Genomic DNA, 25984 nt, shown 5'->3' with positions numbered 1-25984 from the left:
TCCCGGCCCCCACTGCTTTTTTCCTTCCTCACCTCTGCCCAGAGAGAAATTCCAGCGGAAGGTATGGGTGACACATCCTCTTCTTTAGCAGGTGGCAGCCTGGCAACTCCTGCAGAAAGTCCAGCAGAGCCCCACTCACACCGGGCCACCTACAAAGCCGTGGCCCCACACTCCCTCCCACCCGCACAGCCCCGAGACTGCTGATGGGGCAGAGAATATGGCGTCAGGCACAGCTGCAGGGGCTCTTGCTGCCTGGAGCGCTGTTTATATTGACCTCAACCCAGGCACACATGGGGAGGGCTGGCCGGCATGGTCAGGCTGCCGAGTTCAGCCAATCCTCACCCCTCAGGAACTCACATTGCAGAAAATGGACCTCGCTGAACCGGCCAGGTCCAAGGAACAGGTGTGGGCTCCTGAGAGTCAGGATAGTCAAGGGGCTGCAGCTCCGGCTTGTTTTCTAAACATTTTATCTGGCCCATGAGTGGGAGACAACTTCAAGAAGACCCTCTCCTAATGAGAGGAAGCCAGGAGTCAGGGAGAGGAGGGGTGATGGGTGGAGACACAGGCCTGGTGCCCCGGCTGCAGTGGAAGTCTCTGGAAGACCAGGCAGAGGGAGGCTGCACAGAGTGATGCACAGGGTCACAGACCTGTCGGAGCTGCTGTTTGTTAGTTCAAGTCCTGCTCGGAGGTGCTCTGTGTCAGCTCTGAGTGACAGGAGATCTGGGGTGCTCTGAAATGAGGGCTATTTGCACGGTTCCTGTGTGCCCAGCCCTGCAGGGGTACCTGTCCAGGGGAGCTCCGTATCCTGGGAGGGGCCTGACCACGAGAGCCCCATGGGCTGCTGGGTAGTTGCACAGGTGAGCTCCATATCCTGGGAGTGGCCTGACCACGAGAGCCCCGTGGGCTGCTGGGGACCTGGTAAAGGATGTCAGGACAGTCAGTGAAGCCACCAAGGATATACATCCAGTAGTTCCTAATTCCTACACCCTGCTGGTCATTCTACCATCCACCAGGACATGGTATTCTGTGTTAGACTTCAATGGTGCCTTCTTCTGTATTCCATTCGTCCCACAAATGCTCTGCTGCCCTGGTAACCATATTTGGGAATGGAGAAATGCTGCCGCCTTGTGGCCGCTTCCCACAACAGCAGCTTTAAACCCAGTGCTAATGGTCACTAAATATTCACACTCATTTCAGCCTGTAGATGACACATGCCCTCAAAAACAATCCTGGGGTCGAAAATTGACCAAAAAATTCAAAAGAGGGCAACCATCCAAGAAGACAATTTCAAGAGGTTAATTGTACTCTCCGTTTTTTTCTGTTTTTCTGTACCAGAAATTTAAAATGGCATGGAAAAATGCTGAACATTAAGAATAATTAAAGATATGCAAATCCAAATTACAAAAACCTATCAGCTCACACCAGTCACAATGGCCAGCGGCAAAAATTCTGCAAACAATAAATGCTGAAGGGGTTTTGGAGGAACGCCTACCCTTGGTTCAACGTGGGACATGGTAAGAGCCAGTAATGAAAACAAAAATGAGGTGCCTTGTAAAGGTAAATACTGAGCTACCATTCAATCAAGCATACCCACTGCTGGGCCTTTCACCTGAGGGGATGAGAATCAAAAGGACACAGGCTGGGCCTCACTGGTGGCGCAGTGGTTGAGAGTCCGCCTGCCAATGCAGGGGACACGGGTTCATGCACCGGGTCGGGAAGATGCCACATGCCATGGAGCGGCTGGTCCCGTGAGCTATGGCTGCTGGGACTGCGCATCCGGAGCCTGTGTCCTGCAATGGGAGAGTCCACGGCAGTGAGAGGTCCATGTACCGCAAAAAAAAAAGACACCGGCTGGCAATCCTGTACTCCAGAAATATTTACCATAGCCAACAGTGGGAAGCTATGAAAATCTCCATCAACCCAGGAATGCACAAAGAAGAAGTGGTCCATGTACACAATGGAATATGACTCCAATAAAAAAATATAAATTCAATTTATAAAACAAACATAAGTAAGGAGACATTGGCTTTGGTGGGCACATTCCACTCTAATATATAACTGAGGAACACCACTACCAGGATGGTCTGTTTCCCTAGTTACCAGATTGGGAAAAGCAGAAATGCTGCCGCCCTCTGGTCGTTACCTGCAACAGCAGCTTTAAAACCTGTGCTAAGGGTCACTTCATATGCACCAGTACTGGAGGGCTGTAAATGAAACGTGCCCTCAAAATGTCTTAAGGGAGGTAACGGCCAAAATATCTCTAAATGTCACACATACTTCACGAAAACAATTTGAAGAGGTAAGCTGTACTCACAGTTTGAAGAAAAAAAGGACATGCCAGAAAGCTCAATTTCAAGGGATTATGAGACACATGCAAATCCAACCACAAAGTGGTATCAGCTCACAATACTCAGAATAAACTTCAGCACATAAAACTACAAACAAAAAATGCTGAAGGTGTTGTGGAGAACTGCATACCGTCAACTTTAAGTGGGACGTAACCTGGTAAGAGCCACTAATGAGAACAGAATGGAGGTGCATCTACAAGGTAAACATTTTGCTACAATATGATTCAGGAGGGCCACTCCTGGGTCTATAAACTAAGAAGTCAGAATTGGAAAGACAGAGGCAGGTAAATGTGCATTGCCGCAGCATTACAATAGCCATGACATGGAAACAACCAAAAAGTCCATCAACAGATGAGTGGACAAAGAAGAACTGGTACATGTACAGACAGAATATTAGCCAAGGATTAAAAGGACGCAATGCCATTTGCAGAACCGTAGATGAGTCTAGAGGTAATCACGTGACTTGTAGTAAGTCAGAAAGAGACAGACACATATCGTATGATATCACTTATAAGTGTTACCTAAACATTGATACCAGTTCAGATATTTGCACAGGGAAGGGCAATGACAGATTCATTAAACAAACTTATGGCTCACCAATGGAAAGGTGTGAGGATTGGATCCATTAGGATATTGGGGTTAACAGACATATACAAACACAGGTGAAATATATAATCACCAAAGACCTACGGAATACCACGAGAAGACTACTCAACATTCCGTCATAACGTACATGGGAAAAGGATCCCAGGAAGAACAGACATATGTATATGTGTAAAGGAACCACATCTTGCACACCTACAGCAAGCCAAACATTGGAATCAAACTTGCTGTGATAAAAAATAAAAAATTAAATTTAAAAAACGAACAAGTAGTGAGACAAACTTAAGGGGCTTTCTCCTGGCACATTCCATTCTAAATGACAACCTAGAACACGACTTCCATTGAGGCTCTGTTCTCCTAGTAACCAGATTTGGTAAGGGAGAACTGCTGCCACCTTGTGGCCGTTTCACACAACAGCAGCTTTAACCCCAGCGCTAAAGGTCAGTTGATATTCAAAATCATTGCAGGCCTGTAAATGACACCTGCCCTGAAAACAAATCCTGGGGTCATATATCGACCAAAAAATTCAAAAGACGTCCATATTTCAAAACGACAGTTTCAAGAGGCATATTTTACGCCCATTAGTGTTCTGCCTCTTTTTCTTTCTTTTTTGTTAAAAAAACAGGAATGGAAAAAGGCAACCCTCAGAAAGGGCGAAAATATTTGCAAACGAATCAATGGACAAAGGTTTAATCTCCAATATATATAAACAGCTCATGCAGCTTAATATTAAAAAAAAACAAACAACCCAATACAAAACTGGGCAGATGGTCTAAATAGACGTTTCTTCAAAGAAGACACAGAGATGGTCAAGACGCACATGAAAAGCTGCTCAACATCACTAATTATTACAGAAATGCAAATCAAAACTACAATGAGGTATCACCTCACACCTGTTAGAATCGGCATCATCAGAAAATCTACAAACAACAAATTCTGCGGAGGGTGTGGACAAAAGGAACCCTCTTCCACTCTTGGTGGGAATGAAAATGGATACAGTCACTATGGAGAACAGTATGGAGGCTCCTTAAAAAACTAAAAATAGAATTACCATATGATCCAGCAATCCCACTTCTGGGCATATACCCAGAGAAAACCATAAATCAAAAAGACACATTCACCACAACGTTCATTGCAGCCACTATTTACGATACCAGGTAATGGAAGCAACCCAAGTGCCCACAGACAGACGAATGGATAAAGATGTGGTACATATATAAAATGGGATATTACTCAGCCATAAAAAGGAATGAAACTGGGTCATTTGTAGAGACGTCGATGGATCTCGAGACTGTCATACAGAGTGAAGTAAGTCAGAAAGAGAAAAACAAATATTGGATATTAATGCATATATGTGGAACCTAGAAAAGTGGTACAGATGAACCAGTTTGCAGGGCAGAAATAGAGACACAGAGGTAGAGAACAAACGTATGGACACCAAGTGGGGGAAGACAGGGGTGGTGGTGGTGGGATGAGTTGGTTGATTGGGATTGACCTGTATACAAGTATATGCATAAAATAGATAACTAATAATAACCTGCTGTATAAAAAAATAAAATTAAATTTCAAAATTTTTAAGAATAAAATTTAAAAATGAAACAGAAAAAATGTCTTCCCTTCACACAGATGTATTTATATGAATGGATTGTTTCCATGCTTATATCTATAAATACATAAAAGAGGAATAAAATCTAACTTGAACCAAAAAAAAAAAAAAAACCTGAATCCACCAGTTATAAAATGGAAAACCCTATCAGGGAACTTGTTCCAGCGGTAAACAATTCTGAAATTGGTCAGAGGTGGGGAATCATCTCCCATAGAGCCAGCAGCGCCCCCCCAACCCCCGCGAGGAGTGTCCTCATTGCAAAGCTAGGGGACCGTGCCGAGGCGTCTGTGAGTAAACGTGAGCTGAGCCCCAGGCCAGCTGCTGCTGGACCATTCCCACCCTTCCCAGGTAAAACACCTGAATATGTACAAGGACTTGAAAGCCTAGAGGAAGGGCCGTGGAGCCACACCAGCGACAGCATGCAGGCCAACTTGGTGCCTGCAGGCCAGCCAGGATGGTCATGGCCCCGGGCGTTTTACTGGAAGCTTTCCATTTCCCTGCCTGAGACACCCCTCCTGTCCCGGCCCCCACTGCTTTTTTCCTTCCTCACCTCTGCCCAGAGAGAAATTCCAGCGGAAGGTATGGGTGACGCATCCTCTTCTTTAGCAGGTGGCAGCCTGGCAACTCCTGCAGAAAGTCCAGCAGAGCCCCACTCACACCGGGCCACCCACAAAGCCGTGGCCCCACAATCCCTCCCACCCGCACAGCCCCGAGACTGCTGATGGGGCAGAGAATATGGCGTCAGGCACAGCTGCAGGGGCTCTTGTTGCCTGGAGCGCTGTTTATATTGACCTCAACCCAGGCACACATGGGGAGGGCTGGCCGGCATGGTCAGGCTGCCGAGTTCAGCCAATCCTCACCCCTCAGGAACTCACATTGCAGAAAATGGACCTCGCTGAACCGGCCAGGTCCAAGGAACAGGTGTGGGCTCCTGAGAGTCAGGATAGTCAAGGGGCTGCAGCTCCGGCTTGTTTTCTAAACATTTTATCTGGCCCATGAGTGGGAGACAACTTCAAGAAGACCCTCTCCTAATGAGAGGAAGCCAGGAGTCAGGGAGAGGAGGGGTGATGGGTGGAGACACAGGCCTGGTGCCCCGGCTGCAGTGGAAGTCTCTGGAAGACCAGGCAGAGGGAGGCTGCACAGAGTGATGCACAGGGTCACAGACCTGTCGGAGCTGCTGTTTGTTAGTTCAAGTCCTGCTCGGAGGTGCTCTGTGTCAGCTCTGAGTGACAGGAGATCTGGGGTGCTCTGAAATGAGGGCTATGTGCACGGTTCCTGTATGCCCAGCCCTGCAGGGGTACCTGTCCAGGGGAGCTCCGTATCCTGGGAGGGGCCTGACCACGAGAGCCCCATGGGCTGCTGGGTAGTTGCACAGGTGAGCTCCATATCCTGGGAGTGGCCTGACCACGAGAGCCCCGTGGGCTGCTGGGGACCTGGTAAAGGATGTCAGGACAGTCAGTGAAGCCACCAAGGATATACATCCAGTAGTTCCTAATTCCTACACCCTGTTGGTCATTCTACCATCCACCAGGACATGGTATTCTGCGTTAGACTTCAATGGTGCCTTCTTCTGTATTCCATTCGTCCCACAAATGCTCTGCTGCCCTGGTAACCATATTTGGGAATGGAGAAATGCTGCCGCCTTGTGGCCGTTTCCCACAACAGCAGCTTTAAACCCAGTGCTAATGGTCACTAAATATTCACACTCATTTCAGCCTGTAGATGACACCTGCCCTCAAAAACAATCCTGGGGTCGAAAATTGACCAAAAAATTCAAAAGAGGGCAACCATCCAAGAAGACAATTTCAAGAGGTTAATTGTACTCTCCGTTTTTTTCTGTTTTTCTGTACCAGAAATTTAAAATGGCATGGAAAATTGCTGAACATTAAGAATAATTAAAGATATGCAAGTCCAAATTACAAAAACCTATCAGCTCACACCAGTCAGAATGGCCAGCGGCAAAAATTCTGCAAACAATAAATGCTGAAGGGGTTTTGGAGAAACGCCTACACTTGGTTCTACGTGGGACCTGGTTAGAGCCAGTAATGAAAACAAAAATGAGGTGCCTTGTAAAGGTAAATACAGAGCTACCATTCAATCAAGCATACCCGCTGCTGGGCCTTTCACCTGAGGGGATGAGAATCAAAAGGACACAGGCTGGGCCTCACTGGTGGCGCAGTGGTTCAGAGTCCACCTGCCAATGCAGGGGACACGGGTTCATGCACCGGGTCGGGAAGATGCCACATGCCATGGAGCGGCTGGTCCCGTGAGCTATGGCTGCTGGGACTGCGCATCCGGAGCCTGTGTCCTGCAATGGGAGAGTCCACGGCAGTGAGAGGTCCATGTACCGCAAAAAAAAAAGACACCGGCTGGCAATCCTGTACTCCAGAAATATTTACCATAGCCAACACTTGGAAGCTACGAAAATCTCCATCAACCCAGGAATGCACAAAGAAGAAGTGGTCCATGTACACAATGGAATATGACTCCAATAAAAAAATATAAATTCAATTTTTAAAACAAACATAAGTAAGGACACATTGGCTTTGGTGGGCACATTCCACTCTAATATATAACTGAGGAACACCACTACCAGGATGGTCTGTTTCCCTAGTTACCAGATTGGGAAAAGCAGAAATGCTGCCGCCCTCTGGTCGTTACCTGCAACAGCAGCTTTAAAACCTGTGCTAAGGGTCACTTCATATGCACCAGTACTGGAGGGCTGTAAATGAAACGTGCCCTCAAAATGTCTTAAGGGAGGTAACGGCCAAAATATCTCTAAATGTCACACATACTTCACGAAAACAATTTGAAGAGGTAAGCTGTACTCACAGTTTGAAGAAAAAAAGGACATGCCAGAAAGCTCAATTTCAAGGGATTATGAGACACATGCAAATCCAACCACAAAGTGGTATCAGCTCACAATACTCAGAATAAACTTCAGCACATAAAACTACAAACAAAAAATGCTGAAGGTGTTGTGGAGAACTGCATACCGTCAACTTTAAGTGGGACGTAACCTGGTAAGAGCCACTAATGAGAACAGAATGGAGGTGCATCTACAAGGTAAACATTTTGCTACAATATGATTCAGGAGGGCCACTCCTGGGTCTATAAACTAAGAAGTCAGAATTGGAAAGGCAGAGGCAGGCAAATGTGCATTGCCGCAGCATTACAATAGCCATGACATGGAAACAACCAAAAAGTCCATCAACAGATGAGTGGACAAAGAAGAACTGGTACATGTACAGACAGAATATTAGCCAAGGATTAAAAGGATGCAACGCCATTTGCAGAACCGTAGATGAGTCTAGAGGTAATCACGTGACTTGTAGTAAGTCAGAAAGAGACAGACACATATCGTATGATATCACTTATAGGTGTTACCTAAACATTGATACCAGTTCAGATATTTGCACAGGGAAGGGCAATGACAGATTCATTAAACAAACTTATGGCTCACCAATGGAAAGGTGTGAGGATTGGATCCATTAGGATATTGGGGTTAACAGACATATACAAACACAGGTGAAATATATAATCACCAAAGACCTACGGAATACCACGAGAAGACTACTCAACATTCCGTCATAACGTACATGGGAAAAGGATCCCAGGAAGAACAGACATATGTATATGTGTAAAGGAACCACATCTTGCACACCTACAGCAAGCCAAACATTGGAATCAAACTTGCTGTGATAAAAAATAAAAAATTAAATTTAAAAAACGAACAAGTAGTGAGACAAACTTAAGGGGCTTTCTCCTGGCACATTCCATTCTAAATGACAACCTAGAACACGACTTCCATTGAGGCTCTGTTCTCCTAGTAACCAGATTTGGTAAGGGAGAACTGCTGCCACCTTGTGGCCATTTCACACAACAGCAGCTTTAACCCCAGCGCTAAAGGTCAGTGGATATTCAAAATCATTGCAGGCCTGTAAATGACACCTGCCCTGAAAACAAATCCTGGGGTCATATATCGACCAAAAAATTCAAAAGACGTCCATATTTCAAAACGACAGTTTCAAGAGGCATATTTTACGCCCATTAGTGTTCTGCCTCTTTTTCTTTCTTTTTTGTTAAAAAAACGGGAATGGAAAAAGGCAACCCTCAGAATGGGCGATAATATTTGCAAACGAATCAATGGACAAAGGTTTAATCTCCAATATATATAAACAGCTCATGCAGCTTAATATTAAAAAAAACAAACAACCCAATACAAAACTGGGCAGAAGATCTAAATAGACGTTTCTTCAAAGAAGACACAGAGATGGTCAAGACGCACATGAAAAGCTGCTCAACATCACTAATTATTACAGAAATGCAAATCAAAACTACAATGAGGTATCACCTCACACCTGTTAGAATCGGCATCATCAGAAAATCTACAAACAACAAATTCTGCGGAGGGTGTGGACAAAAGGAACCCTCTTCCACTCTTGGTGGGAATGAAAATGGATACAGTCACTATGGAGAACAGTATGGAGGCTCCTTAAAAAACTAAAAATAGAATTACCATATGATCCAGCAATCCCACTTCTGGGCATATACCCAGAGAAAACCATAAATCAAAAAGACACATTCACCACAACGTTCATTGCAGCCACTATTTACGATACCAGGTAATGGAAGCAACCCAAGTGCCCACAGACAGACGAATGGATAAAGATGTGGTACATATATAAAATGGGATATTACTCAGCCATAAAAAGGAATGAAACTGGGTCATTTGTAGAGACGTCGATGGATCTCGAGACTGTCATACAGAGTGAAGTAAGTCAGAAAGAGAAAAACAAATATTGGATATTAATGCATATATGTGGAACCTAGAAAAGTGGTACAGATGAACCAGTTTGCAGGGCAGAAATAGAGACACAGAGGTAGAGAACAAACGTATGGACACCAAGTGGGGGAAGACAGGGGTGGTGGTGGTGGGATGAGTTGGTTGATTGGGATTGACCTGTATACAAGTATATGCATAAAATAGATAACTAATAATAACCTGCTGTATAAAAAAAGAAAATTAAATTTCAAAATTTTTAAGAATAAAATTTAAAAATGAAACAGAAAAAATGTCTTCCCTTCACACAGATGTATTTATATGAATGGATTGTTTCCATGCTTATATCTATAAATACATAAAAGAGGAATAAAATCTAACTTGAACCAAAAAAAAAAAAACCTGAACCCACCAGTTATACAATGGAAAACCCTATCAGGGAACTTGTTCCAGCAGTAAACAATTCTGAAATTGGTCAGAGGTGAGGAATCATCTCCCATACAGCCAGCAGCGCCCCCCCAACCCCCGCGAGGAGTGTCCTCATTGCAAAGCTAGGGGACCGTGCCGAGGCGTCTGTGAGTAAACATGAGCTGAGCCCCAGGCCAGCTGCTGCTGGACCATTCCCACCCTTCCCAGGTAAAACACCTGAATATGTACAAGGACTTGAAAGCCTAGAGGAAGGGCCGTGGAGCCACACCAGCGACAGCATGCAGGCCAACTTGGTGCCTGCAGGCCAGCCAGGATGGTCATGGCCCCGGGCGTTTTACTGGAAGCTTTCCATTTCCCTGCCTGAGACACCCCTCCTGTCCCGGCCCCCACTGCTTTTTTCCTTCCTCACCTCTGCCCAGAGAGAAATTCCAGCGGAAGGTATGGGTGACGCATCCTCTTCTTTAGCAGGTGGCAGCCTGGCAACTCCTGCAGAAAGTCCAGCAGAGCCCCACTCACAGCGGGCCACCCACAAAGCCGTGGCCCCACAATCCCTCCCACCCGCACAGCCCCGAGACTGCTGATGGGGCAGAGAATATGGCGTCAGGCACAGCTGCAGGGGCTCTTGTTGCCTGGAGCGCTGTTTATATTGACCTCAACCCAGGCACACATGGGGAGGGCTGGCCGGCATGGTCAGGCTGCCGAGTTCAGCCAATCCTCGCCCCTCAGGAACTCACATTGCAGAAAATGGACCTCGCTGAACCGGCCAGGTCCAAGGAACAGGTGTGGGCTCCTGAGAGTCAGGATAGTCAAGGGGCTGCAGCTCCGGCTTGTTTTCTAAACATTTTATCTGGCCCATGAGTGGGAGACAACTTCAAAAAGACCCTCTCCTAATGAGAGGAAGCCAGGAGTCAGGGAGAGGAGGGGTGATGGGTGGAGACACAGGCCTGGTGCCCCGGCTGCAGTGGAAGTCTCTGGAAGACCAGGCAGAGGGAGGCTGCACAGAGTGATGCACAGGGTCACAGACCTGTCGGAGCTGCTGTTTGTTAGTTCAAGTCCCGCTCGGAGGTGCTCTGTGTCAGCTCTGAGTGACAGGAGATCTGGGGTGCTCTGAAATGAGGGCTATGTGCACGGTTCCTGTGTGCCCAGCCCTGCAGGGGTACCTGTCCAGGGGAGCTCCGTATCCTGGGAGGGGCCTGACCACGAGAGCCCCATGGGCTGCTGGGTAGTTGCACAGGTGAGCTCCATATCCTGGGAGTGGCCTGACCACGAGAGCCCCGTGGGCTGCTGGGGACCTGGTAAAGGATGTCAGGACAGTCAGTGAAGCCACCAAGGATATACATCCAGTAGTTCCTAATTCCTACACCCTGCTGGTCATTCTACCATCCACCAGGACATGGTATTCTGTGTTAGACTTCAATGGTGCCTTCTTCTGTATTCCATTCGTCCCACAAATGCTCTGCTGCCCTGGTAACCATATTTGGGAATGGAGAAATGCTGCCGCCTTGTGGCCGTTTCCCACAACAGCAGCTTTAAACCCAGTGCTAATGGTCACTAAATATTCACACTCATTTCAGCCTGTAGATGACACCTGCCCTCAAAAACAATCCTGGGGTCGAAAATTGACCAAAAAATTCAAAAGAGGGCAACCATCCAAGAAGACAATTTCAAGAGGCTAATTGTACTCTCCGTTTTTTTCTGTTTTTCTGTACCAGAAATTTAAAATGGCATGGAAAAATGCTGAACATTAAGAATAATTAAAGATATGCAAATCCAAATTACAAAAACCTATCAGCTCACACCAGTCAGAATGGCCAGCGGCAAAAATTCTGCAAACAATAAATGCTGAAGGGGTTTTGGAGAAACGCCTACCCTTGGTTCAACGTGGGACATGGTAAGAGCCAGTAATGAAAACAAAAATGAGGTGCCTTGTAAAGGTAAATACTGAGCTACCATTCAATCAAGCATACCCACTGCTGGGCCTTTCACCTGAGGGGATGAGAATCAAAAGGACACAGGCTGGGCCTCACTGGTGGCGCAGTGGTTGAGAGTCCGCCTGCCAATGCAGGGGACACGGGTTCATGCACCGGGTCGGGAAGATGCCACATGCCATGGAGCGGCTGGTCCCGTGAGCTATGGCTGCTGGGACTGCGCATCCGGAGCCTGTGTCCTGCAATGGGAGAGTCCACGGCAGTGAGAGGTCCATGTACCGCAAAAAAAAAAGACACCGGCTGGCAATCCTGTACTCCAGAAATATTTACCATAGCCAACACTGGGAAGCTATGAAAATCTCCATCAACCCAGGAATGCACAAAGAAGAAGTGGTCCATGTACACAATGGAATATGACTCCAATAAAAAAATATAAATTCAATTTATAAAACAAACATAAGTAAGGAGACATTGGCTTTGGTGGGCACATTCCACTCTAATATATAACTGAGGAACACCACTACCAGGATGGTCTGTTTCCCTAGTTACCAGATTGGGAAAAGCAGAAATGCTGCCGCCCTCTGGTCGTTACCTGCAACAGCAGCTTTAAAACCTGTGCTAAGGGTCACTTCATATGCACCAGTACTGGAGGGCTGTAAATGAAACGTGCCCTCAAAATGTCTTAAGGGAGGTAACGGCCAAAATATCTCTAAATGTCACACATACTTCACGAAAACAATTTGAAGAGGTAAGCTGTACTCACAGTTTGAAGAAAAAAAGGACATGCCAGAAAGCTCAATTTCAAGGGATTATGAGACACATGCAAATCCAACCACAAAGTGGTATCAGCTCACAATACTCAGAATAAACTTCAGCACATAAAACTACAAACAAAAAATGCTGAAGGTGTTGTGGAGAACTGCATACCGTCAACTTTAAGTGGGACGTAACCTGGTAAGAGCCACTAATGAGAACAGAATGGAGGTGCATCTACAAGGTAAACATTTTGCTACAATATGATTCAGGAGGGCCACTCCTGGGTCTATAAACTAAGAAGTCAGAATTGGAAAGGCAGAGGCAGGCAAATGTGCATTGCCGCAGCATTACAATAGCCATGACATGGAAACAACCAAAAAGTCCATCAACAGATGAGTGGACAAAGAAGAACTGGTACATGTACAGACAGAATATTAGCCAAGGATTAAAAGGACGCAATGCCATTTGCAGAACCGTAGATGAGTCTAGAGGTAATCACGTGACTTGTAGTAAGTCAAAAAGAGACAGACACATATCGTATGATATCACTTATCGGTGTTACCTAAACATTGATACCAGTTCAGATATTTGCACAGGGAAGGGCAATGACAGATTCATTAAACAAACTTATGGCTCACCAATGGAAAGGTGTGAGGATTGGATCCATTAGGATATTGGGGTTAACAGACATATACAAACACAGGTGAAATATATAATCACCAAAGACCTACGGAATACCACGAGAATACTACTCAACATTCCGTCATAACGTACATGGGAAAAGGATCCCAGGAAGAACAGACATATGTATATGTGTAAAGGAACCACATCCTGCACACCTACAACAAGCCAAACATTGGAATCAAACTTGTTGTGATAAAAAATAAAAAATTAAATTTAAAAAACGAACTAGTAGTGAGACAAACTTAAGGGGCTTTCTCCTGGCACATTCCATTCTAAATGACAACCTAGAACACGACTTCCATTGAGGCTCTGTTCTCCTATTAACCAGATATGGTAAGGGAGAACTGCTGCCACCTTGTGGCCGTTTCACACAACAGCAGCTTTAACCCCAGCGCTAATGGTCAGTTGATATTCAAAATCATTGCAGGCCTGTAAATGACACCTGCCCTGAAAACAAATCCTGGGGTCATATATCGACCAAAAAATTCAAAAGACGTCCATATTTCAAAACGACAGTTTCAAGAGGCATATTTTACGCCCATTAGTGTTCTGCCTCTTTTTCTTTCTTTTTTGTTAAAAAAACGGGAATGGAAAAAGGCAACCCTCAGAATGGGCGAAAATATTTGCAAACGAATCAATGGACAAAGACTTAATCTCCAATATATATAAACAGCTCATGCAGCTTAATATTTAAAAAAAAAACAAACAACCCAATACAAAACTGGGCAGAAGATCTAAATAGACGTTTCTTCAAAGAAGACACAGAGATGGTCAAGACGCACATGAAAAGCTGCTCAACATCACTAATTATTACAGAAATGCAAATCAAAACTACAATGAGGTATCACCTCACACCTGTTAGAATCGGCATCATCAGAAAATCTACAAACAACAAATTCTGCGGAGGGTGTGGACAAAAGGAACCCTCTTCCACTCTTGGTGGGAATGAAAATGGATACAGTCACTATGGAGAACAGTATGGAGGTTCCTTAAAAAACTAAAAATAGAATTACCATATGATCCAGCAATCCCACTTCTGGGCATATACCCAGAGAAAACCATAAATCAAAAAGACACATTCACCACAATGTTCATTGCAGCCACTATTTACAATAGCCAGCTAATGGAAGCAACCTAAGTGCCCACAGACAGACGAATGGATAAAGATGTGGTACATATATAAAATGGAATATTACTCAGCCATAAATAGGAATGAAACTGGGTCATTTGTAGAGACGTCGATGGATCTCGAGACTGTCATACAGAGTGAAGTAAGTCAGAAAGAGAAAAACAAATATTGGATATTAATGCATATATGTGGAACCTAGAAAAATGGTACAGATGAACCAGTTTGCAGGGCAGAAATAGAGACACAGAGGTAGAGAACAAACGTATGGACACCAAGTGGGGGAAGACATGGGGTGGTGGTGGTGGGATGAGTTGGGTGATTGGGATTGACCTGTATACAAGTATATGCATAAAATAGATAACTAATAATAACCTGCTGTATAAAAAAAATAAAATTAAATTTCAAAATTTTTAAAAATAAAATTTAAAAATGAAACAGAAAAAATGTCTTCCCTTCACAGAGATGTATTTATATGAATGAATTGTTTCCATGCTTATATCTATAAATACATAAAAGAGGAATAAAATCTAACTTGAACCAAAAAAAAAAAAAAACCTGAACCCACCAGTTATACAATGGAAAACCCTATCAGGGAACTTGTTCCAGCGGTAAACAATTCTGAAATTGGTCAGAGGTGGGGAATCATCTCCCATACAGCCAGCAGCGCCCCCCCAACCCCCGCGAGGAGTGTCCTCATTGCAAAGCTAGGGGACCGTGCCGAGGCGTCTGTGAGTAAACGTGAGCTGAGCCCCAGGCCAGCTGCTGCTGGACCGTTCCCACCCTTCCCAGGTAAAACACCTGAATATGTACAAGGACTTGAAAGCCTAGAGGAAGGGCCGTGGAGCCACACCAGCGACAGCATGCAGGCCAACTTGGTGCCTGCAGGCCAGCCAGGATGGTCATGGCCCCGGGCGTTTTACTGGAAGCTTTCCATTTCCCTGCCTGAGACACCCCTCCTGTCCCGGCCCCCACTGCTTTTTTCCTTCCTCACCTCTGCCCAGAGAGAAATTCCAGCGGAAGGTATGGGTGACACATCCTCTTCTTTAGCAGGTGGCAGCCTGGCAACTCCTGCAGAAAGTCCAGCAGAGCCCCACTCACACCGGGCCACCCACAAAGCCATGGCCCCTCACTCCCTCCCTCCCGCACAGCCCCGAGACTGCTGATGGGGCAGAGAATATGGCGTCAGGCACAGCTGCAGGGGCTCTTGCTGCCTGGAGCGCTGTTTATATTGACCTCAACCCAGGCACACATGGGGAGGGCTGGCCGGCATGGTCAGGCTGCCGAGTTCAGCCAATCCTCACCCCTCAGGAACTCACATTACAGAAAATGGACCTCGCTGAACCGGCCAGGTCCAAGGAACAGGTGTGGGCTCCTGAGAGTCAGGATAGTCAAGGGGCTGCAGCTCCAGCTTGTTTTCTAAACATTTTATCTGTCCCATGAGTGGGAGACAACTTCAAGAAGACCCTCTCCTAATGAGAGGAAGCCAGGAGTCAGGGAGAGGAGGGGTGATGGGTGGAGACACAGGCCTGGTGCCCCGGCTGCAGTGGAAGTCTCTGGAAGACCAGGCAGAGGGAGGCTGCACAGAGTGATGCACAGGGTCACAGACCTGTCAGAGCTGCTGTTTGTTAGTTCAAGTCCCGCTCGGAGGTGCTCTGTGTCAGCTCTGAGTGACAGGAGATCTGGGGTGCTCTGAAATGAGGGCTATGTGCACGGTTCCTTGTGCCCAGCCCTGCAGGGGTACCTGTCCAGGGGAGCTCCGTATCCTGGGAGGGGCCTGACCACGAGAGCCCCATGGGCTGCTGGGTAGTTGCACAGGTGAGCTCCATATCCTGGGAGTGGCCTGACCACGAGAGCCCCGTGGGCTGCTGGGGACCTGGTAAAGGATGTCAGGACAGTCAGTGAAGCCACCAAGGATATACATCCAGTAGTTCCTAATTCCTACACCCTGCTGGTCATTCTACCATCCACCAGGACATGGTATTCTGTGTTAGACTTCAATGGTGCCTTCTTCTGTATTCCATTCGTCCCACAAATGCTCTGCTGCCCTGGTAACCATATTTGGGAATGGAGAAATGCTGCCGCCTTGTGGCCGTTTCCCACAACAGCAGCTTTAAACCCAGTGCTAATGGTCACTAAATATTCACACTCATTTCAGCCTGTAGATGACACCTGCCCTCAAAAACAATCCTGGGGTCGAAAATTGACCAAAAAATGCAAAAGAGGGCAACCATCCAAGAAGACAATTTCAAGAGGTTAATTGTACTCTCCGTTTTTTTCTGTTTTTCTGTACCAGAAATTTAAAATGGCATGGAAAAATGCTGAACATTAAGAATAATTAAAGATATGCAAATCCAAATTACAAAAACCTATCAGCTCACACGAGTCAGAATGGCCAGCGGCAAAAATTCTGCAAACAATAAATGCTGAAGGGGTTTTGGAGAAACGCCTACCCTTGGTTCAACGTGGGACATGGTAAGAGCCAGTAATGAAAACAAAAATGAGGTGCCTTGTAAAGGTAAATACTGAGCTACCATTCAATCAAGCATACCCGCTGCTGGGCCTTTCACCTGAGGGGATGAGAATCAAAAGGACACAGGCTGGGCCTCACTGGTGGCGCAGTGGTTGAGAGTCCGCCTGCCAATGCAGGGGACACGGGTTCATGCACCGGGTCGGGAAGATGCCACATGCCATGGAGCGGCTGGTCCCGTGAGCTCTGGCTGCTGGGACTGCGCATCCGGAGCCTGTGTCCTGCAATGGGATAGTCCACGGCAGTGAGAGGTCCATGTACCGCAAAAAAAAAAGACACCGGCTGGCAATCCTGTACTCCAGAAATATTTACCATAGCCAACACTTGTAAGCTACGAAAATCTCCATCAACCCAGGAATGCACAAAGAAGAAGTGGTCCATGTACACAATGGAATATGACTCCAATAAAAAAATATAAATTCAATTTTTAAAACAAACATAAGTAAGGAGACATTGGCTTTGGTGGGCACATTCCACTCTAATATATAACTGAGGAACACCACTACCAGGATGGTCTGTTTCCCTAGTTACCAGATTGGGAAAAGCAGAAATGCTGCCGCCCTCTGGTCGTTACCTGCAACAGCAGCTTTAAAACCTGTGCTAAGGGTCACTTCATATGCACCAGTACTGGAGGGCTGTAAATGAAACGTGCCCTCAAAATGTCTTAAGGGAGGTAACGGCCAAAATATCTCTAAATGTCACACATACTTCACGAAAACAATTTGAAGAGGTAAGCTGTACTCACAGTTTGAAGAAAAAAAGGACATGCCAGAAAGCTCAATTTCAAGGGATTATGAGACACATGCAAATCCAACCACAAAGTGGTATCAGCTCACAATACTCAGAATAAACTTCAGCACATAAAACTACAAACAAAAAATGCTGAAGGTGTTGTGGAGAACTGCATACCGTCAACTTTAAGTGGGACGTAACCTGGTAAGAGCCACTAATGAGAACAGAATGGAGGTGCATCTACAAGGTAAACATTTTGCTACAATATGATTCAGGAGGGCCACTCCTGGGTCTATAAACTAAGAAGTCAGAATTGGAAAGACAGAGGCAGGCAAATGTGCATTGCCGCAGCATTACAATAGCCATGACATGGAAACAACCAAAAAGTCCATCAACAGATGAGTGGACAAAGAAGAACTGGTACACGTACAGACAGAATATTAGCCAAGGATTAAAAGGACGCAATGCCATTTGCAGAACCGTAGATGAGTCTAGAGGTAATCACGTGACTTGTAGTAAGTCAGAAAGAGACAGACACATATCGTATGATATCACTTATAGGTGTTACCTAAACATTGATACCAGTTCAGATATTTGCACAGGGAAGGGCAATGACAGATTCATTAAACAAACTTATGGCTCACCAATGGAAAGGTGTGAGGATTGGATACATTAGGATATTGGGGTTAACAGACATATACAAACACAGGTGAAATATATAATCACCAAAGACCTACGGAATACCACGAGAAGACTGCTCAACATTCCGTCATAACGTACATGGGAAAAGGATCCCAGGAAGAACAGACATATGTATATGTGTAAAGGAACCACATCTTGCACACCTACAGCAAGCCAAACATTGGAATCAAACTTGCTGTGATAAAAAATAAAAAATTAAATTTAAAAAACGAACAAGTAGTGAGACAAACTTAAGGGGCTTTCTCCTGGCACATTCCATTCTAAATGACAACCTAGAACACGACTTCCATTGAGGCTCTGTTCTCCTAGTAACCAGATTTGGTAAGGGAGAACTGCTGCCACCTTGTGGCCGTTTCACACAACAGCAGCTTTAACCCCAGCGCTAAAGGTCAGTTGATATTCAAAATCATTGCAGGCCTGTAAATGACACCTGCCCTGAAAACAAAATCTGGGGTCATATATCGACCAAAAAATTCAAAAGACGTCCATATTTCAAAACGACAGTTTCAAGAGGCATATTTTACGCCCATTAGTGTTCTGCCTCTTTTTCTTTCTTTTTTATTAAAAAAACGGGAATGGAAAAAGGCAAACCTCCGAATGGGCGAAAATATTTGCAAACGAATCAATGGACAAAGGTTTAATCTCCAATATATATAAACAGCTCATGCAGCTTAATATTAAAAAAAAACAAACAACCCAATACAAAACTGGGCAGAAGATCTAAATAGACGTTTCTTCAAAGAAGACACAGAGATGGTCAAGACGCACATGAAAAGCTGCTCAACATCACTAATTATTACAGAAATGCAAATCAAAACTACAATGAGGTATCACCTCACACCTGTTAGAATCGGCATCATCAGATAATCTACAAACAACAAATTCTGCCGAGGGTGTGGACAAAAGGAACCCTCTTCCACTCTTGGTGGGAATGAAAATGGATACAGTCACTATGGAGAACAGTATGGAGGCTCCTTAAAAAACTAAAAATAGAATTACCATATGATCCAGCAATCCCACTTCTGGGCATATACCCAGAGAAAACCCTAAATCAAAAAGACACATTCACCACAATGTTCATTGCAGCCACTATTTACGATAGCCAGGTAATGGAAGCAACCTAAGTGCCCACAGACAGACGAATGGATAAAGATGTGGTACATATATAAAATGGAATATTACTCAGCCATAAAAAGGAATGAAACTGGGTCATTTGTAGAGACGTCGATGGATCTCGAGACTGTCATACAGAGTGAAGTAAGTCAGAAAGAGAAAAACAAATATTGGATATTAATGCATATATGTGGAACCTAGAAAAATGGTACAGATGAACCAGTTTGCAGGGCAGAAATAGAGACACAGAGGTAGAGAACAAACGTATGGACACCAAGTGGGGGAAGACATGGGGTGGTGGTGGTGGGATGAGTTGGGTGATTGGGATTGACCTGTATACAAGTATATGCATAAAATAGATAACTAATAATAACCTGCTGTATAAAAAAATAAAATTAAATTTCAAAATTTTTAAAAATAAAATTTAAAAATGAAACAGAAAAAATGTCTTCCCTTCACACAGATGTATTTATATGAATGAATTGTTTCCATGCTTATATCTATAAATACATAAAAGAGGAATAAAATCTAACTTGAACCAAAAAAAAAAAAAAAACCTGAACCCACCAGTTATACAATGGAAAACCCTATCAGGGAACTTGTTCCAGCGGTAAACAATTCTGAAATTGGTCAGAGGTGGGGAATCATCTCCCATACAGCCAGCAGCGCCCCCCCAACCCCCGCGAGGAGTGTCCTCATTGCAAAGCTAGGGGACCGTGCCGAGGCGTCTGTGAGTAAACGTGAGCTGAGCCCCAGGCCAGCTGCTGCTGGACCGTTCCCACCCTTCCCAGGTAAAACACCTGAATATGTACAAGGACTTGAAAGCCTAGAGGAAGGGCCGTGGAGCCACACCAGTGACAGCATGCAGGCCAACTTGGTGCCTGCAGGCCAGCCAGGATGGTCATGGCCCCGGGCGTTTTACTGGAAGCTTTCCATTTCCCTGCCTGAGACACCCCTCCTGTCCCGGCCCCCACTGCTTTTTTCCTTCCTCACCTCTGCCCAGAGAGAAATTCCAGCGGAAGGTATGGGTGACACATCCTCTTCTTTAGCAGGTGGCAGCCTGGCAACTCCTGCAGAAAGTCCAGCAGAGCCCCACTCACACTGGGCCACCCACAAAGCCGTGGCCCCACACTCCCTCCCACCCGCACAGCCCCGAGACTGCTGATGGGGCAGAGAATATGGCGTCAGGCACAGCTGCAGGGGCTCTTGCTGCCTGGAGCGCTGTTTATATTGACCTCAACCCAGGCACACATGGGGAGGGCTGGCCGGCATGGTCAGGCTGCCGAGTTCAGCCAATCCTCACCCCTCAGGAACTCACATTGCAGAAAATGGACCTCGCTGAACCGGCCAGGTCCAAGGAACAGGTGTGGGCTCCTGAGAGTCAGAATAGTCAAGGGGCTGCAGCTCCGGCTTGTTTTCTAAACATTTTATCTGGCCCATGAGTGGGAGACAACTTCAAGAAGACCCTCTCCTAATGAGAGGAAGCCAGGAGTCAGGGAGAGGAGGGGTGATGGGTGGAGACACAGGCCTGGTGCCCCGGCTGCAGTGGAAGTCTCTGGAAGACCAGGCAGAGGGAGGCTGCACAGAGTGATGCACAGGGTCACAGACCTGTCGGAGCTGCTGTTTGTTAGTTCAAGTCCCGCTCGGAGGTGCTCTGTGTCAGCTCTGAGTGACAGGAGATCTGGGGTGCTCTGAAATGAGGGCTATGTGCACGGTTCCTGTGTGCCCAGCCCTGCAGGGGTACCTGTCCAGGGGAGCTCCGTATCCTGGGAGGGGCCTGACCACGAGAGCCCCATGGGCTGCTGGGTAGTTGCACAGGTGAGCTCCATATCCTGGGAGTGGCCTGACCACGAGAGCCCCGTGGGCTGCTGGGGACCTGGTAAAGGATGTCAGGACAGTCAGTGAAGCCACCAAGGATATACATCCAGTAGTTCCTAATTCCTACACCCTGCTGGTCATTCTACCATCCACCAGGACATGGTATTCTGTGTTAGACTTCAATGGTGCCTTCTTCTGTATTCCATTCGTCCCACAAATGCTCTGCTGCCCTGGTAACCATATTTGGGAATGGAGAAATGCTGCCGCCTTGTGGCCGTTTCCCACAACAGCAGCTTTAAACCCAGTGCTAATGGTCACTAAATATTCACACTCATTTCAGCCTGTAGATGACACCTGCCCTCAAAAACAATCCTGGGGTCGAAAATTGACCAAAAAATTCAAAAGAGGGCAACCATCCAAGAAGACAATTTCAAGAGGTTAATTGTACTCTCCGTTTTTTTCTGTTTTTCTGTACCAGAAATTTAAAATGGCATGGAAAAATGCTGAACATTAAGAATAATTAAAGATATGCAAATCCAAATTACAAAAACCTATCAGCTCACACCAGTCACAATGGCCAGCGGCAAAAATTCTGCAAACAATAAATGCTGAAGGGGTTTTGGAGAAATGCCTACACTTGGTTCAACGTGGGACATGGTAAGAGCCAGTAATGAAAACAAAAATGAGGTGCCTTGTAAAGGTAAATACTGAGCTACCATTCAATCAAGCATACCCACTGCTGGGCCTTTCACCTGAGGGGATGAGAATCAAAAGGACACAGGCTGGGCCTCACTGGTGGCGCAGTGGTTGAGAGTCCGCCTGCCAATGCAGGGGACACGGGTTCATGCACCGGGTCGGGAAGATGCCACATGCCATGGAGCGGCTGGTCCCGTGAGCTATGGCTGCTGGGACTGCGCATCCGGAGCCTGTGTCCTGCAATGGGAGAGTCCACGGCAGTGAGAGGTCCATGTACCGCAAAAAAAAAAGACACCGGCTGGCAATCCTGTACTCCAGAAATATTTACCATAGCCAACACTTGGAAGCTACAAAAATCTCCATCAACCCAGGAATGCACAAAGAAGAAGTGGTCCATGTACACAATGGAATATGACTCCAATAAAAAAATATAAATTCAATTTATAAAACAAACATAAGTAAGGAGACATTGGCTTTGGTGGGCACATTCCACTCTAATATATAACTGAGGAACACCACTACCAGGATGGTCTGTTTCCCTAGTTACCAGATTGGGAAAAGCAGAAATGCTGCCGCCCTCTGGTCGTTACCTGCAACAGCAGCTTTAAAACCTGTGCTAAGGGTCACTTCATATGCACCAGTACTGGAGGGCTGTAAATGAAACGTGCCCTCAAAATGTCTTAAGGGAGGTAACGGCCAAAATATCTCTAAATGTCACACATACTTCACGAAAACAGTTTGAAGAGGTAAGCTGTACTCACAGTTTGAAGAAAAAAAGGACATGCCAGAAAGCTCAATTTCAAGGGATTATGAGACACATGCAAATCCAACCACAAAGTGGTATCAGCTCACAATACTCAGAATAAACTTCGGCACATAAAACTACAAACAAAAAATGCTGAAGGTGTTGTGGAGAACTGCATACCGTCAACTTTAAGTGGGACGTAACCTGGTAAGAGCCACTAATGAGAACAGAATGGAGGTGCATCTACAAGGTAAACATTTTGCTACAATATGATTCAGGAGGGCCACTCCTGGGTCTATAAACTAAGAAGTCAGTATTGGAAAGACAGAGGCAGGCAAATGTGCATTGCCGCAGCATTACAGTAGCCATGACATGGAAACAACCAAAAAGTCCAGCAACAGATGAGTGGACAAAGAAGAACTGGTACATGTACAGACAGAATATTAGCCAAGGATTAAAAGGACGCAATGCCATTTGCAGAACCGTAGATGAGACTAGAGGTAATCACGTGACTTGTAGTAAGTCAGAAAGAGACAGACACATATCGTATGATATCACTTATAGGTGTTACCTAAACATTGATACCAGTTCAGATATTTGCACAGGGAAGGGCAATGACAGATTCATTAAACAAACTTATGGCTCACCAATGGAAAGGTGTGAGGATTGGATCCATTAGGATATTGGGGTTAACAGACATATACAAACACAGGTGAAATATATAATCACCAAAGACCTACGGAATACCACGAGAAGACTACTCAACATTCCGTCATAACGTACATGGGAAAAGGATCCCAGGAAGAACAGACATATGTATATGTGTAAAGGAACCACATCTTGCACACCTACAGCAAGCCAAACATTGGAATCAAACTTGCTGTGATAAAAAATAAAAAATTAAATTTAAAAAACGAACAAGTAGTGAGACAAACTTAAGGGGCTTTCTCCTGGCACATTCCATTCTAAATGACAACCTAGAACACGACTTCCATTGAGGCTCTGTTCTCCTAGTAACCAGATTTGGTAAGGGAGAACTGCTGCCACCTTGTGGCCGTTTCACACAACAGCAGCTTTAACCCCAGCGCTAAAGGTCAGTTGATATTCAAAATCATTGCAGGCCTGTAAATGACACCTGCCCTGAAAACAAATCCTGGGGTCATATATCGACCAAAAAATTCAAAAGACGTCCATATTTCAAAACGACAGTTTCAAGAGGCATATTTTACGCCCATTAGTGTTCTGCCTCTTTTTCTTTCTTTTTTATTAAAAAAACGGGAATGGAAAAAGGCAAACCTCCGAATGGGCGAAAATATTTGCAAACGAATCAATGGACAAAGGTTTAATCTCCAATATATATAAACAGCTCATGCAGCTTAATATTAAAAAAAAACAAACAACCCAATACAAAACTGGGCAGAAGATCTAAATAGACGTTTCTTCAAAGAAGACACAGAGATGGTCAAGACGCACATGAAAAGCTGCTCAACATCACTAATTATTACAGAAATGCAAATCAAAACTACAATGAGGTATCACCTCACACCTGTTAGAATCGGCATCATCAGATAATCTACAAACAACAAATTCTGCCGAGGGTGTGGACAAAAGGAACCCTCTTCCACTCTTGGTGGGAATGAAAATGGATACAGTCACTATGGAGAACAGTATGGAGGCTCCTTAAAAAACTAAAAATAGAATTACCATATGATCCAGCAATCCCACTTCTGGGCATATACCCAGAGAAAACCCTAAATCAAAAAGACACATTCACCACAATGTTCATTGCAGCCACTATTTACGATAGCCAGGTAATGGAAGCAACCTAAGTGCCCACAGACAGACGAATGGATAAAGATGTGGTACATATATAAAATGGAATATTACTCAGCCATAAAAAGGAATGAAACTGGGTCATTTGTAGAGACGTCGATGGATCTCGAGACTGTCATACAGAGTGAAGTAAGTCAGAAAGAGAAAAACAAATATTGGATATTAATGCATATATGTGGAACCTGGAAAAGTGGTACAGATGAACCAGTTTGCAGGGCAGAAATAGAGACACAGAGGTAGAGAACAAACGTATGGACACCAAGTGGGGGAAGACATGGGGTGGTGGTGGTGGGATGAGTTGGGTGATTGGGATTGATCTGTATAAAAGTATATGCATAAAATAGATAACTAATAATAACCTGCTGTATAAAAAAATAAAATTAAATTTCAAAATTTTTAAAAATAAAATTTAAAAATGAAACAGAAAAAATGTCTTCCCTTCACACAGATGTATTTATATGAATGAATTGTTTCCATGCTTATATCTATAAATACATAAAAGAGGAATAAAATCTAACTTGAACCAAAAAAAAAAAAAAAAACCTGAACCCACCAGTTATACAATGGAAAACCCTATCAGGGAACTTGTTCCAGCGGTAAACAATTCTGAAATTGGTCAGAGGTGGGGAATCATCTCCCATACAGCCAGCAGCGCCCCCCCAACCCCCGCGAGGAGTGTCCTCATTGCAAAGCTAGGGGACCGTGCCGAGGCGTCTGTGAGTAAACGTGAGCTGAGCCCCAGGCCAGCTGCTGCTGGACCGTTCCCACCCTTCCCAGGTAAAACACCTGAATATGTACAAGGACTTGAAAGCCTAGAGGAAGGGCCGTGGAGCCACACCAGCGACAGCATGCAGGCCAACTTGGTGCCTGCAGGCCAGCCAGGATGGTCATGGCCCCGGGCGTTTTACTGGAAGCTTTCCATTTCCCTGCCTGAGACACCCCTCCTGTCCCGGCCCCCACTGCTTTTTTCCATCCTCACCTCTGCCCAGAGAGAAATTCCAGCGGAAGGTATGGGTGACACATCCTCTTCTTTAGCAGGTGGCAGCCTGGCAACTCCTGCAGAAAGTCCAGCAGAGCCCCACTCACACTGGGCCACCCACAAAGCCGTGGCCCCACACTCCCTCCCACCCGCACAGCCCCGAGACTGCTGATGGGGCAGAGAATATGGCGTCAGGCACAGCTGCAGGGGCTCTTGCTGCCTGGAGCGCTGTTTATATTGACCTCAACCCAGGCACACATGGGGAGGGCTGGCCGGCATGGTCAGGCTGCCGAGTTCAGCCAATCCTCACCCCTCAGGAACTCACATTGCAGAAAATGGACCTCGCTGAACCGGCCAGGTCCAAGGAACAGGTGTGGGCTCCTGAGAGTCAGAATAGTCAAGGGGCTGCAGCTCCGGCTTGTTTTCTAAACATTTTATCTGGCCCATGAGTGGGAGACAACTTCAAGAAGACCCTCTCCTAATGAGAGGAAGCCAGGAGTCAGGGAGAGGAGGGGTGATGGGTGGAGACACAGGCCTGGTGCCCCGGCTGCAGTGGAAGTCTCTGGAAGACCA

This window comes from Hyperoodon ampullatus (genome assembly GCF_949752795.1).
Source record: "Hyperoodon ampullatus genome assembly, chromosome: 4".
Lineage (NCBI taxonomy): Eukaryota > Metazoa > Chordata > Mammalia > Artiodactyla > Ziphiidae > Hyperoodon > Hyperoodon ampullatus.
Note: the sequence above shows the minus strand (reverse complement) of the source record.